General features: G+C 39.4%; 1 protein-coding gene across 1 annotated transcript in view; it reads right to left on the reverse strand.

Moving 5' to 3' along the window:
* The window catches only part of CPNE4 (copine 4), a 225848-nt gene that overhangs the window by 203665 nt on the left and 6896 nt on the right, over positions 1-15287 (reverse strand). The gene's annotated exons all lie outside the window — the stretch shown is intronic.

Genomic DNA, 15287 nt, shown 5'->3' on the forward strand with positions numbered 1-15287 from the left:
ACTGTAGTTGCTGTATTCTGGCAGTCAAACTACACACTTTATTTTAGTTTCTACCTGTTGTTTTTCCACATGAAACTTTTGCCATCCATCTTTCTTTATAAAAATACTCAAACTCTAGGAGACCTATTTTTTTCCCAGCTAAAAGTAGTTTTTCATCTCAACAGGAATCAGTGGCACAGTATTTAAGGTGACATAGGAGTGTAGCTGCAAAATGTTTTTATTTTTATTTTCCTCTTCTTCCTCTTCCCCCTTAAGTACTACAAGCACATTGTAAAGTAGCAGCAATTTGGAATGTTTATTTCAAATAATTTCTTAAAACTTCTAATTCTTTCATAATTTCATTTTTCTACACATGAAATATGTTATAAAAAAATCCATAAGTTTTTAAGTAGAAGACCTGTTGGAAAAAAAATCTCAACTTCATAGTATATAAAAAAAGGAAAATATTGTATTAATGTTGTAAAATGATTATGAACAGCTGAGCATACACAATAAGCCAGAGCCTTATTGTGATTGCTTCAATGGGGAGAGTATGTAACCTTTGGATGTACTTACTATGCATGCAATGACTTCACTGTCATTTTAAGTTGTATCACAATTTCTGTACTATTAAAAGTTTGTTCTTTGACTCAATGACAAATCATAGGCTCACTTCTAAACTTCAATGATTCTGATGCAGAGTAACAAACTTCTTCTGCACAGTGACCTATTCTGTCCTTAAGGCAAGGGCTGGTTGCTGGATCAGCACTTCAAGTTGCTGTCTTTGGCAGGGGGAAGGTAGCCTATGCATGTTGTGTGTTATACTTCTTATACTGCACTCCCCTAGTTGAATCATATCTGGATTTTGGTGTAATTGATGTGCCTCCCGGTTTTTCACAGGCTAAACCAGAGTTTTGCAGCTCTTGGGAGAAAATGAAACTCAGTACGTGGCACTGCTTAGGTATTAGAGTAACAATGATACAAAAAATACCAGAAAAAGCATTCTACAGTGATTAATTTTCTCATCTCTGGCAGCCATAGAAACAGATCTGAGAGCCTGTATTTCTAGTTACTGTGTCTAGAGAAAAATTGGATAAGATGATGGGAAAACAGATCTATCCTAAATAATACTAGTTTGTAAAGTGGTGAGAGATTTTTGGATATAAAAAATATATAATGGATTTTTAGATATAATAAATGTACGTATCTATTTCCTCCCTGTTTTCTGGATGCTCTACTTAGAAGGGCTTCTGCAACTCTTCTCCACCCCTTTTGCTTTGCTGGTTACAGAAAGTCAAGTGTGACTACCTGCAAGTCAGCATTTTGTTTATGGATCTGTGCCACACACGCTACGGGGAAGAGACTTCTATCAAGTATAAGTATATAAGTATACTTCTATGCAAAAGGAATCTCTGCCAAAGGTTTCCAAAGCAGCATGAAAACAAGTGTGTTTAAATCAGGTCTTCTTGAGGGTGTGTTGTGGTGAGGGTGGGGAAGGGCACTAACTACTTGTTCACTGTGTTATCTGTGGCAATAGTGTCCCATTTTAGACTTTTCCTGACCTGAATCTGTCATCTGTAAGGAAAGGCTGTTTAAAAGAGTATGGAGTCCAAAGAATGTTTTTCCCAGACTCTCCTGTACATTATTTAATTCTCCTTTGCATTAGTGGATGTAAGTAAAATACAAACAGAATGCAAACTGTAGTAGCTGAATTAATGTTATGACTGGTGGGTGTTTTAAAAAGAAAAAGCAGTTTTAGGAAGGGCTGTTTTTAACTTGCAAGATTATAGTTTGCAAGTTCTGGTGAGTATCCTAGACCTGTCAGATGCTGTTCACTAATCAGAAATGGAGATGGGAGAGCTGTTAAAAGGCCTAATTCTAAAAGACAGAATCCGTGCAAGATGAATTTTGAATGACGAGGCAGAGCTCTGCTTCAGGTCACTGATGCTTACATGAAGGCTCATCAGTGTTGTGCACTGGAGGGAATTTGCTGGTGCCAGGAGCTCCCTGTGCATCTGTGCAAGAGGCTGCAGCTGGGAGCACGTGTGTTGGCTGTCAGCAGGCAGAGCTGGGCACACAGCTGCCCCCAGGGCTTTCCACTGCGGCTATGTGGGACAGCCAGCAGCACACAGAGAGGCGCTGCAAGGCAGGGCATGTAAAGAACTGCGATTCACCAGCCCTGCAGTGACACACAGTAACTCAAAGTGTAGGGGTTCGCTATTTATTTTAGAAAACCCAAACCAAATGACTAAAAGAAAAGCCAGAAATTAGTCCGCCAAGTCTGAAAAATGTCCATGTTTCCACACAATTCTTTCTGTCTCCCTCCATCCCTGGTTCTTGCTCTGGCATGTGGTCCAGGAGGACTGCTATTTCCCTTGCTCAGCAGAAGAGGTGGGTGCAAAAGATGCCCCTTAATGGCCCTGTCAGCATGGCACATGAATGCCCACTATATGTCAAAAACCCCTTCCTGAGCTCTGTGCAGTATTTGAATGGCACTCTCTGAATGCCTCAAGTGCTGGTATCACATCTGTTCTCATTTAAGGCATATCTAGATAATGACGATGGAATATTATGTGACTAGTCAAGTAAATCTTGTTAGTAATACACTGTTCCTAATACTGTGAAATTGCACTGCCTCTAGAATAAGGGTGGAGAGAATTGCTGCTAATTCACACAGAGATATGATTTGCAGTGTGGTCATGCTTGAATTGATCTTTTTCTTGGCTCTGGCAATGCACTGATTGCTTCACAGCCCTTTTATCAGGGCATCTTGAATAGAATCTGGAAATGTGAAGTGGGGGGTTGTGAAAACAGGGCTCTGGAAATACTGGTGTGAATACTTGAAAATGGTAGAGCAGAAGGAAGTTCCTAGAAAGTCCTAATTTTGACCCCGTTTCCCTCCACAAGAGGTGCCAGTGCACCTCTTAAGGGCTGATATGATGGGCATCCCAGCACATACAGTTCTTCTAAAGGAGAACAAAAATATCATTCTTTCTATTCAAACTATTTGCTCGCTTGCTTTCTCAGTTCAAGTTCAGGCACCTCTAACTCACTCATGCAAGTCCTTTTGTTATTTTTTTTTGCCCTTATTGAATGCCATTCTAAAATTAAAAGGCTGGTGCATGAAAGCTTCAAGACAGGACCTTTGCTGGGTCTATTTGTTGAGCAGCCCAGTCCTTTTATTCAAGTTATTGAATTGCTCTGTTCCATCAAGCATGGTCTGGTCTCCTGAGCCTCAAGGAATTTGGAAGCAGGAAAAGGAAAATGTTAAACCTAGTCTAATTTAATGATCTATATTCAGAAAAGGGTAAAATTGCTATTTAGCTAAGTAGATAATGAGAAACCAATTTTTAAAGGAATTATTAGGTCTGGAAATATGCTTTGGTGATTTTTCATGGCAAATTGAAGTATTAAAGTAAAGCACCTCTCAAGGATTTCACTTGCATGGCTGATTTTACACCTCTGCATTACTTTGTAGAGTGGGGTAGAGTGCTGTGCAAAAGTCATCCTGGGAAGTTCATTTGTGGTATTATATGAGACAGCACTCTCAGCCCAGTAGACTGCAAAACAGAGGCTGTGCACCCTTCTGGAGGGGAAGGAGAGCATCTTGTTTGGTACTCTGAAGAATGGAAAAAATTAATCCTGAAACTCATAAATTAGAAAAAGAATGGATGTCACCCCAGGACACTAGGATAAAAAAAAATAAATTAGAAATAAAAAAAATCCATTAATATAGCACACACAGAAGACTGCAAAACACTACAAAGTCACCACTTGTGTTAGCACCCTTTCATAAACACATACTGAAAACTGACTGGATAATTGCTCACTGTGGCTAAAGTTACTGCTGTCACACAGAACTGGGAGGGAAATACCACTTGACTTGAGAGGTCAAGTGGTAAACTTATATGTGATCTCCAAAATGGAAGATCCAAAATTAAGAACCATCTTTTCAACACGTCATTTGAAGGATGTGCTCTATCCCTTACCAGGGGTTTTAATCATCAGGATGATTTAAAAAACCAAAACAATAACAAAAAAGCCTCAAACACAAACCATCACTAGGGTGATAGGGTGATTAGCTAAAGCTCTGTGGGGGAGATGGAATTGGAGTTTCCCAAGTCCTGTTCCTTTAACCTATCATTCTCACTTCTTGCTGTAAATCACCTTTTTTAATGACGTATTTCATGTATAGAAAAAAAAAATTATGAAAGACATAGGAATGTCATGAAATTATTTGAAATAAGCATTCCAAATTGCTGCTGCTTTATGATGTAGTAAGGTATTAATTTATCCTTTATAAGGGGGAGGATAAAGAAGGAAAAAAAAAAAACAACAATGAAAAGCCTTTTACAGCTACACTCCTATGTGGCATTCAGTGCTGTGCCACTGATTCCTGTTGAGATAAAAAATTACTTTAAGCTGGGAAAATAGGGCTCCTAGAGTTCAATTTGAGTATTTCATAAAGAAAGGTAGATGGAAAAAGCATCATGTGAGAAAACAACAGGTAAAAATAAAATAAAATCTGCATTTTGAACTGAGAACTGCAGTTTGACTGCCAGAATTTAGCAAGCACAGTATAGTACACAGAGTAGAGAAAAACAAAATAAACCCAGCAGCAATTAGCAGCTTCTAAAGCCAGGGTCCCAAAGTGGCTTGACTGGGCTTGTTGTATGTTTACAGAGATAAATCTCTTTCATAGATCTGCATGCTTTAAAATAGCTTTAAACTTGTGCAGCTGGACTCAGAACAGCAAGCTAATGCTACATTACTTGATAAGAGGAGATTCTTATTAAGCAGAGCTTTCTAAAATAATCAAAGCTGTATGAGGTAGAACAATCAACGCTGTGCCTTTGTCTACAATGAAAAGACTCTGCTGGGACACCAAATTTAAAAATTCCTCCACCATGGTCATACTAGGTATAAATCAAACCAGACTTGCTAGCAGAGTTTGGACCAATTTGAGCTTTTACACATTTCAACTTCTTCAGCCTGTAGGGATGTAAGATACATGAACTGGCAAAAAATCACAGACTCTAGCAGACTCTATACCTTCTGTAGGCAGCTGTGCTACCAGTCATTGTCCCTGCCCTACAGCTCTGATGGTAAAAAGTACTCCCTATTCTCCTTCCAGCAAAGTCAGTGAGCTAACTCAAACCCACTTCCCCACACAAAGCAGGTTAAACAGGTCTAACAGATATAGACTGAAGCAGACTAGAATAATCTCACACATCTGGTCTGTTTGCAGACCTGTACAGAAACATGGTGCTGGTAAGTACCTGCAGATGACATCAAATAGTGTAAAAAATGAATACTGTTTTTGCAGCCAATGATTTTTAGTTGGAGTTCCTTAAGTTAGCCACGTTAGGAGTTCAAAGCATAAGCAGGGAGAGCTAGTGTGCCTCACCTGGCTCACAGTAACTTGTGAGCCCTCCTTGACCCAAAGTTTACATCCTGGTATGGGTTACTTGAATCCCCCTCCTGTCCTTGGCAAGAACTCATTAGGAAGAGGGTGGCAGGGGACTCACTGAAGTACAGGTAAATATTAGCTTTAATGGACAACTGTTGCAATGAAAAGAACAAAGAATCCTTGCACAAAGTCCAAGATTTATTTTTGATTTTGTCTCTTAAAACATCCTCATTAAAAAAAATTTTAGCTACAGAGGAATACCCAATCTGTTAAGACCTTTGTATAATCTCATTTAAAAAATACAGTAGATACAGTAGAGAGTAAGGAAAAAATGTTCCCTGACTTCACTGGGCTGTTGTCCCATCCCTTGGTTATCTCCTCAAGTCTGACATGCACCAGTTTTTTGTGCCACTTAATGACCTATCCCTTAATAACACCCAAAGGAGCAGTAAAGTCCAGTTCTAAAAGAGAGGGACAATGGTACCACAGCAAGGTTAGGATACCCCACACCCTCTCCACCCACAGGCAACCCAGCACATGAGCTCAATCCCTACTGTTTCCCACCAAGGCCCACACCTCTAGGCAGGGCTGCATCACCCTCCTTCCAACCCCCACAAGCTTTCAGCTCAGGAAGCACTGCGGTTTGGCAGCATCTTTTCTCTTACCTTCAACCCAAGGCAGCTGCTTGTCTTCTCAAACAGTAATCAAATGCAATGCTAATTGTCAAACATCATCCACTGCTGCGGGCACAATGCTTTTAAAATAGTATACAGCATTTGAAGTAAATACCACACAGGCTAACTGTGTATTGCAACATGATTCAAGCCACTGTCTTCAGTGTTGTTCTACACATCCATTTGGCTGCCAGGCTGGAAAATGCCAAAGCTCTAAAGGCTATTGTTTATGACAATGGGAGTGTGAAAGTTTGCAGTCATAATAATATACAAAACTTAATAGAGAAGAAAATTGAAAACATCATTCCAAAAACCCCTTACATACAAAAGATTTGACTGTCCCTTTATGCAGCTGACAAAGGAGCTTTCTTCCCTCCTACCTCATAAAAAAAATGAATCTCAAGATATAATAAAGACTGAGAGGAGCAGGAAAAATAATTTTATGGATTTTTTTTCTACATGCATTATACAGAGCAATTTTTAGCCTAGAAAGAGATATTGCAGTTTACCTAAATTGACTCTTGAGGGTATTGTACCTAGAATGAATGTTTAATAGATGTTAGTTCAGTTGAAGTAGTAAATAGCTCATGGAAGAGAAATAGCTCTAAATCTCTCCATAAACAGGAATTTTTCTACAAGGGCCTCCTCTGCATGGGCTAAAAGTATACCTGCACTACTGATCTATCACAAGCCCATCACTTAATTTGTTTGAATAGAAAATAATCAAAATTTTGATATTTCTGTTGTTTTTATCTAATATGCACAAAATATTGAAAAATGCTTTTTTAGTATTTTTTGTTAGTGTGTGTACTGGACTGGAAGTCCAGACATCCCTCTTCTGGTGCCTCACTGCCATAAGACTTTTGTGTGATTGCAGACAAATCCCATAACCCTGCTGCCCCTCAGTTCTCAGTCAGAAAAGCTGGAGTAGCATTACTTCCCTTCTTTACACAGATTTGAATAAGCACAGCAGCAACGCTTGTGACTCATTCACCACAGCACAGAAGAGCCACACTTATGCAATGGGTGTAAGAATTCAGGGGCTGGTTCAAAGTGTGACTTCAAAGGCAGTTTTTTCTTTTTAATCTTCCCGTCCTGTTTCAACCTTTCATATTGGCTCTTCCTTCTCAGGGGGTTAAAACCAGTTCCCAAATACACACCTCAGGTAAGCAAGACCATGACAGGGAGATCTGTCACCTGGCATTGCTGCCCAGATGTACCTCATACCTGAGCCTTGCTTTCCCAGAACACCCTACAGGAGCAAGAGCAAAAGAAGCTGAGAGTCACCACTTCCCTTGACAGCTGGCAATACCCTGCACAATAGCAAGAGGTTCCCAAACAAGTTGAATAGGATGGGGAAACAGCTACCAAAAATGTTTATTCAGATAAACAATCTGAATAGCCCAGAGCTTCAGTCCCTCTGATGCACCACACTATTGATGATTTCCACTCATTTTGCTAAATCCCTTCAACTGAAAATTGAATAACAATTTTGTTCCAAACACTAGTGCTATTAATGCAGTTAACTGATGCTGCCTCAGTCAGTGTCAGCCCCTGCTAGCCATGTACTCCACCACCACATAAAACCAGGCTAAAGCAGAGGCTCTGCACCTCCTTGCCCTGCTGCAGCCAGCTGAGCAGGGAATCCAGGTAGTTCTCTTGTCCTCTGGCCCAGCTCCAAGTACAAACAATTTACAGAAAAAGGAAAGTTTCAATTTACCCACAGAAAGTTCTCTAACTACCAGCCCATGCACTTAAGGACCAGCAATCCTTGCTATTGACTTTTAAGGCCATCTCTGTGTTCTGTACAACACCTGTGTGTTGTAGCCATGAAAGCTACTTCAGAAAATAAATTTTTCTTTCAGGAAAAGAATATTTAATCTGACCCTCCCAAATATTTTAAATAAAAAATAATTCATTGTTCTTTCAAAATAAGTAACAAGTTAGATGAAGATTTGCATTAGAACAAAGCAAGCAAGCATTTATGGTTTTTTGGTTCAGAAGCCAATTAAAAATCAAATACTTTATTCCCCTGACCCTGCAAGCAAAGACAAATGTTTCCTGACAAATGAAAGCCAGAAAGAACATCTGCTTCAATTCAGGTCAATGGTTTAGAAGTATAATTCAGGTTTCTCATATCTCTCTAGTCCCTGAACCTCTAGGCTGGGCTTGGGGTAGCGATGTTTCTCCCACTGTAAGCAAAGAGCAGGTTTGGGACCATTTAATGAAACTGAATAGACACAAGTCCCCAGAGCCTGGTGAGATGCAATCCAAAGTCCTGGGGGAACCAGACGATGTTGTTGCCAAGCCCCTCTCCATTATATTTGAAAAGTCCTGGCAGTCAGGTGAAGTTCCTGGTGACTGGAAAAAGGGAAACTACTCCTGCTTTTTAGAAGGAAAGAAAGAAAACTACCAGTGAACCTACCTCTGTGCCAGGGAAGATCACGGAGCAGATCCTCTTGAAGCAATGTTAGGTCACACACAAGACAAAGACATGATCCAAGACAGCCAGCACACCTTCACTGAGGTCAAATCATGTTGACCAATCTTGTGGCCTTCCATGATGGAGTGATGTCCACAAGAGAAGGCCAATCGTAATCTACCTGGACTTCTCTAAAGCGCTTGACACAATCTCAAATGACATCCTTATCTCCAAATTGGAGAGACATGGGTTTGAAGTATGGATTATTTTTTGGATGAAGAAGTGGCTGGACTGATGCAGCCAGAGTTGTGGTCAATGGCTCTGTGGCCAAGTGGTGGCTGATGACAAGGTGTGTTCTTCAGGGCTCTTTCTTGGGATCCCAGCCCTATCACATCTTTATCAATGACATAAACACCAAGACTGAGTGCACCCTCAGCAAGATGACACAAAGTTGAGCAGTGCTGTTGATGCAGAGAAAGAAAAGGATGGGATGCCGTCCAGAAGGACCTGGACCAGCCTTAGAAATGGGCCCATAAGAACCTCATGAAGAAGTTCAACAAGGCAAGTTGCTCAGCCTAGAGAAAAGAAAGCTCCATGGAGACTTAATTGTGGCCTTTCAGTACTTAAAGAGGGCTTATAAAGAAGAGTGACAGCAACTTTTTACATGGGCAGATAGTGGTAGGACAAGGGGGACAGGTTTTTAACTAACCTAAATCTCTGCTCTTTCAGATATTAGGAAGAAATTCTCAGCTGTGAGGGTGGTGAGGCACTGGAACAGGTTATCCAGAGAACCTGTGGACACCACATCCCTGGAAGTGTTCAAGGCCAGCCTGCATGGGCACCTCAGCAATATGACCTACCAGATGATGTTCCTGCCCAAGGAGAGGTTGGAACTGGGTTATATCTAAGGTCCCTTCCAAACCAAACTGATTTATGGTTCTATGTTAATTTTAAAATTAGAAAAATAAGACTCAGTATACAAATGTGAATTAATTAGAAGCAGGTTAGGGGGTTTTTTTAAGTTTTTTTAATCTTAATAATAAGGTTAAGGAGAACCATAAACTCCTTAAAGTCTGTTTTAAAATAGCCTAACAAGAAGAGCTGAGTAGAGCCAAGAACTAGATATTTAATGAGTACTAAAAGCCTATCCTCTTTATCACTGAATAAAACACAAAAATACTTAGTTGAAAATCTTTATACATAATTGGTTTAAATAGAACACAAAAAAATCTGAAAATTTTCAGATGTTTACATTTGATTTTGAGATACTAATCACAACTTTCTTTTTCATTTCCACCACTAACAAGAAAACAAGATGACAGTGCAATGTGAAATATTAAAACCTGTCACTGTAGTTTGTTTGGTTTGCTTTCTTTTCTCATCCTCTACCCAATTCAGTGTTGTTTGGTGCTTTGTGAGCATTTCTTATGATGGAAAAAACCCAAGTAAAGTCACAAAACTGGGCTCTGCAAATGCTGTAATTCTGCACTGAGTTCAAATAACTGAAAGCTAAGAGAGCTTGCAGCTCAAAAATTATACCAATAGATGTTTTATCCTAGAACTGTTAGGAAAGGCAGCTAAGTCACAAAACAACTATACTTTTGGAGTCAAACCCCACACTATGCACTGCATAACAAACCCCTAGAGAAAAAACATACTAGAAAATAGTATTTTCCATCCCACTTTCCATTTTCAAAACATCCCAGATGCATGAAATCCTTAAACCCCACACCCCACAAGAAAGAATTAATGAATAAATCCCTCTTAGCATTTTTGCCTAATGTTTCTTCTTCATGAAATGTCATGAAAGTATGGAGTGGGGCTAATGCTTCACATTGTTTCCTTGGGATTGTTTGGTTTGATTTTTAAGCATCTTTGCTTCTTACTTACAATACAGAAAAGTTCTGATCATCTCCTTTCTGAAAAGTCACCAAATCAGTGCTCTGAGACCCCACAGCCTTCCTTTGTGTTCCCTTAAAACACGGGGGTAATGACTAGTGCAGGACAGGGAGAGAGCCAAGTGACAGCTGAAGAAACCTATATTGCTAAGTCATGCTAAAAGTTTTTAATCTTCTCTGTTTGAAGTCTGAGTGCATCTCTGAAAACATACATGGATGCCTGCAAGCACCAAATACAATCTAGCAAACTATTTAAAACATGTAAGGCCAGCTTTCCTTGTCACCAGAGCCTCACACAGCTTCAAGCATTGACCCACACCACTCAAAGAGAAACCCCAGAAACAGAGAGCATTCAACAGGAAAGGGATGACAGGAGCTCTCGTTAATCACGCCTTGGTAACACAAGCGATTTCACCATGGGAGCTGTCACATGGGGCCCTTATGTTCATCATCTACATAAACCCAACTGTACAACCACGTAGGGATTAACAGACAATGCTGGTAGGACTTCCTGCAAAATTCTCAGCAGCTCCATCCATCTCCACCCTTATCAACACATTTCAGCTCCTCTGCTTCAAAGTTTCTGCTGCTCATGCACTGTTTGCTCTGCAGAGGACTCCTGCCAACCCACTCTCCATGGTGGATTACAAACAAAGCCAAGCAAATGTAACTACCTCACTCTTTACAAGGCTCACAATACATTTTACACTGACAGCTAATGCATTGCCTTTTCCACAGAGGTCATCTTCTGTGTTTTCCTCCTAACACATGGCTAATAAGAGCATTTAACACCCATAATTTGCTCATTCATAAGCTTTTAGCTGCATACTAATTTTTCCTTCAACACAAGTGACATCAACTTCTATCTCATTTTCCACCTGTAATTTCACTGGGTGTTCTCCATCTGCTTACAGCATCCATAATCAATTTAAAATAAATAAACAACAAACAAACACAAAGAAAAAAACCCCAACATAAAATCCAGACTACAAAACTTCTTCACTAAGAGAGCCAGGGATAGGTCACATGAATCACTTCAGAGAAACTGAATTTGTGGTCTAATGTATATATCTTCACTAAGCCAAGGAAACCACAATCAATAACAGGTTATGTTCAACTGAAATTTCTTGGTAACAACTGCATGAAAAACGTTAGGGCTACTCTCCCCTTCCTTTTTCCCATATCTTTCAGTAACCACTGGTCACTGCCACTTCTACAGAACTTACGTATTCTGTTGGAAGCCTACACACTGGTAATCCGTGAAAATTCCTGGAGCGCAGCTCATATTTTGTCAGTGAATTTAAGGAGATCAGTTACACTGCAAGTCATTTGCTGCATTCATCTTCCCTAATTGTCTTGAACTGCAGAAGAAATGGACCATTTCAAATTGATCAAATCCTCAACATTCTCTCTTTGCTATTTCATTCAACCCCAACTTAGCCTCCAGTCACAGTTAAAAACAGGACTCTGAAAAAATTGCATCAGACAATGGATGGTCACTGAGAAATGGAGGCAACAGCATGGAAGAATTATTCACCTGCTAATTAGGTGGTTAAACATATCTATTTCCTTAATAAAACACCACCAAGACATAAGTGCAAATAAGGAAATTAACTCTGGGTATGCACTTTAGAGAATGATTACAGACTAACTGCCCACAGTGAAAGGAATTGTAGCCAAGAAGGTAGTAAAATTCAAGTCATGCAAAACTGTTTTATGCACATTATGATCCTAAATTCCTACAGAATATCTTTAGTTGGCTTCACCATTATCACATGCTTCATCTAAAACTTAGTACAAACCAGGTTTAGACCCTCTTAATGCCTCACAGGTAGTGTTTATGTAAGAAACTGTCAGAAACAGATTTATTCCAGTAAAAGGACCAGCGTAGTTTAATAGGACAGGAAAGCAAATCAATACATGAACATCACGAGTATCAAGGTGCAGAAATTCAAGATTTGTTTAAGGCAGGAAACAAACATCTTCACAGTGAAACTACTTTTTGTAAGCACCAGTTAAAACTTCGGTTCAAAGCAAATCCACATCCATTCCAGATTAGAATAGCAAATTTTTAAATCTCCTCCAGTCAACCCTTCTGAGAGTCACTGCTTGCCTTCAAATACACTTCTTTGAGCAGCAAACTCCAAAAAGTTTAAAGGAGGCTGATTCAAAAGAGGAGGCTGCTTCAAAAGAGGTTTTAGAGAACTTCAAAACAAATGGTACCTGATATTCTTGACTCTTTTTAAACAAACCAACCAAATCCATTCACTTAGGTGACAAATTCAATCCCTAATTAGAGATACACCTGGAAAGAACATTGCCATAAGAAATTTCAACTGGATACAGGAGCCCCTAAAAATTGTTGTTTTGCTACAGCAGGAAGTAAAGATCATGGATGGGGAAAAGTCATTCTTCAGCATCACATCCTAACGGAAAAGAGAATTTTAGCATGCATACAGTCTTGTCAACTAATTGGTTGATTGCTTTCAAAAACAAAACTAGCAGAAATCTTCCTATAATTCTGCAATCTAACTGCTCTGAACACTTCACAAAAAAGCCACCAACCTACAACCAAAATAAAGCAACAAATCACACAGCCCCCCCACAACCACCACCACTCCAGTGCATAAAATAATCCTTAACAAAGCAGTAACCAGAGGATGACTGAGGTGCCAGTCACTTTGATAACACCTGATGAATGTTTATGCCATCATGTCTGAAGCTTTCAGTGGCATCTCTTCAAGGAAACTACCACAGCATCTGTCCCTCTTCATAACAAGCAGTGGGAAGTTATCCACATCACAATTTACGTATCTGCAGCAGCAAGAGGGGTGGCACTTTTCAAAGGTGTCAAACTAGCACTTGACTAGCAAGTCATAGAAGCCAGTTCAAGTAGTCAAATATCTAAATTGCAACAGCAAATACATCAAAAAGCACTAATAAGTAAGCAGTTTACAAAATAGGGCCGTTACCAGCTGCTCACTATCAAAACTCTTAGTTCAAGGAAAGAAACATCATCAAAACCAACCCCAAACAAACGCTATTATTTTCAGTTTGTTAACTTGTATGATTTTCTGTCAGAAATATGTTGGCTTCCTTCATGTACTGCATAGATGTTAACAATTTAAGAAAGCTTTGTCTCCTGCGGAGAAAGGATCAAACAAATCTGAAAGCCTACTTTATGGAAGACTTCATAAAATCATAAAATGTGTGGCTGAAACACCATTTGTCCCCAAAACTGAAATAACTATCTGGAAACTTCACAGTAGACACTCTCTGCTCTTCAAACCTTCAACTAAATGAAATCTCAATTATTTCATTATTTTTTTCTGTCACACTACTGTTCCAACAAGAAAGTCTTTCCCAGTGTTTGACCTGATTTTCCACTGTAGATGCCAAAAGTTCCAAGTCTGTAATCTTATAAATACAAGCAAACATTTAGTTTCTTCTGTGATTCTCTCTTCCTTTCCCGACATTCAAGACAGGAATGATTCTAATACCAGTGAAGGCAATATAAGTTTTGCTTTGCATTTCAAGAGAGAGAACTTTACTAGCTGTTTTTTCATTAAAACACACTTGTAATGTTTGATCCTTCTATCCCTTGGGAAATACTCTTCATAACACTTGTTCTTATTTTTAATTTCCTTCTAATTTTACCTACTGCATCACCCTTTCCTGCCTATAACATAGCAGGCCCATGTCCTGATTCTCACCCTCAGTCCATCACTCCTCTACAACTCCCGTCAAAATCCTGAGCTTCACCTTCCTCCACTTCCTCTTTTTGATAGTTTTTGTCCTTTTTATTTTTAGAATTATGGAATAACTTAGGTCGAAAAAGACCTATAAGATCAACAGTTAATCTAAAATCTAACATTACCAAGTCCACCACTAAACCATGGCCTTAAGTGACACATCTATGAATCTTTTAAATACTTTTAGGAGTGGTGGCTCCACCAGCTCCTTAGGCAGCCTGTTCAAGAGCTTGACAACCTTTTCAGTGAAGAAATTTTTCCTGATATTTAACATAAACCTTTCCTGGCACAAAAATTAAAGAGTTTTCCTGACCACAGGCAACCCACATCAGCATCACTTGCCTCTAAGTTCAGGCAAAGAGCCAATTACAAAGTACATTAGTGTCAGAAATATGTACAAAATCCCACTGACAGGTAAAAGTCCAGCACAGTGAAAGCTTAAGTTACAAGGCTTTTCCTGCAAACATCCAGTTATTTTGAAAGTAGTTCAAACAATCTTGCAGCTACTATTCACTGTGTGTCCTCCTAAGGGAATTGGCACAGCTTAGCTCATACTGATTCACACCTCAGCTCTGTGTGAATCCTCCTCCTAGGGGTTCAGCTATCTGTGCTTCAAGGCCTAGTTTTGACACAGCAGAACTACTTAACCTTGAATGAAACTTCTAAGGAAACTGCCAGCTTGCAAGAAAGCTGTGCAACAATACTCAGACTAGAGCCAGGATAGACAGGAATGGTAAATCTGCAGCTAGACATAAGATCCCTGAAAAATCCTAGGGTGTTAAAAATTCAAGGACTCAAAAAAAGAAAAACAAAAACCAAAAAAGACAACTCCACACAAAAAGCTGTAGAAAAAAAACAGCAATTCTGAGAATCAGCCCATCTAAGGCACAACAGAAGTGAACTTTCCACAATACTCATAACTGCAAGGCCAGCAATGGTGCCAGGATGTCAGTGATTTGCCAACCAAATTCACTGAATACTTCATAAAATTCTATGGTTGTGAATGCACTGATGAAATCAGAAAGTTCATAATAAGTCCCTATGAATTAGATATTTTAGCTTTGAGTGCAAAAACTGAAATATCATTTCCCTTACTAGTCCATGGAAAACATTTTAGAATTAATCACCCTAAGAGTACTTTTCCAATTAACT

The sequence above is a fragment of the Poecile atricapillus genome, chromosome 2 (genome assembly GCF_030490865.1).
Source record: "Poecile atricapillus isolate bPoeAtr1 chromosome 2, bPoeAtr1.hap1, whole genome shotgun sequence".
Lineage (NCBI taxonomy): Eukaryota > Metazoa > Chordata > Aves > Passeriformes > Paridae > Poecile > Poecile atricapillus.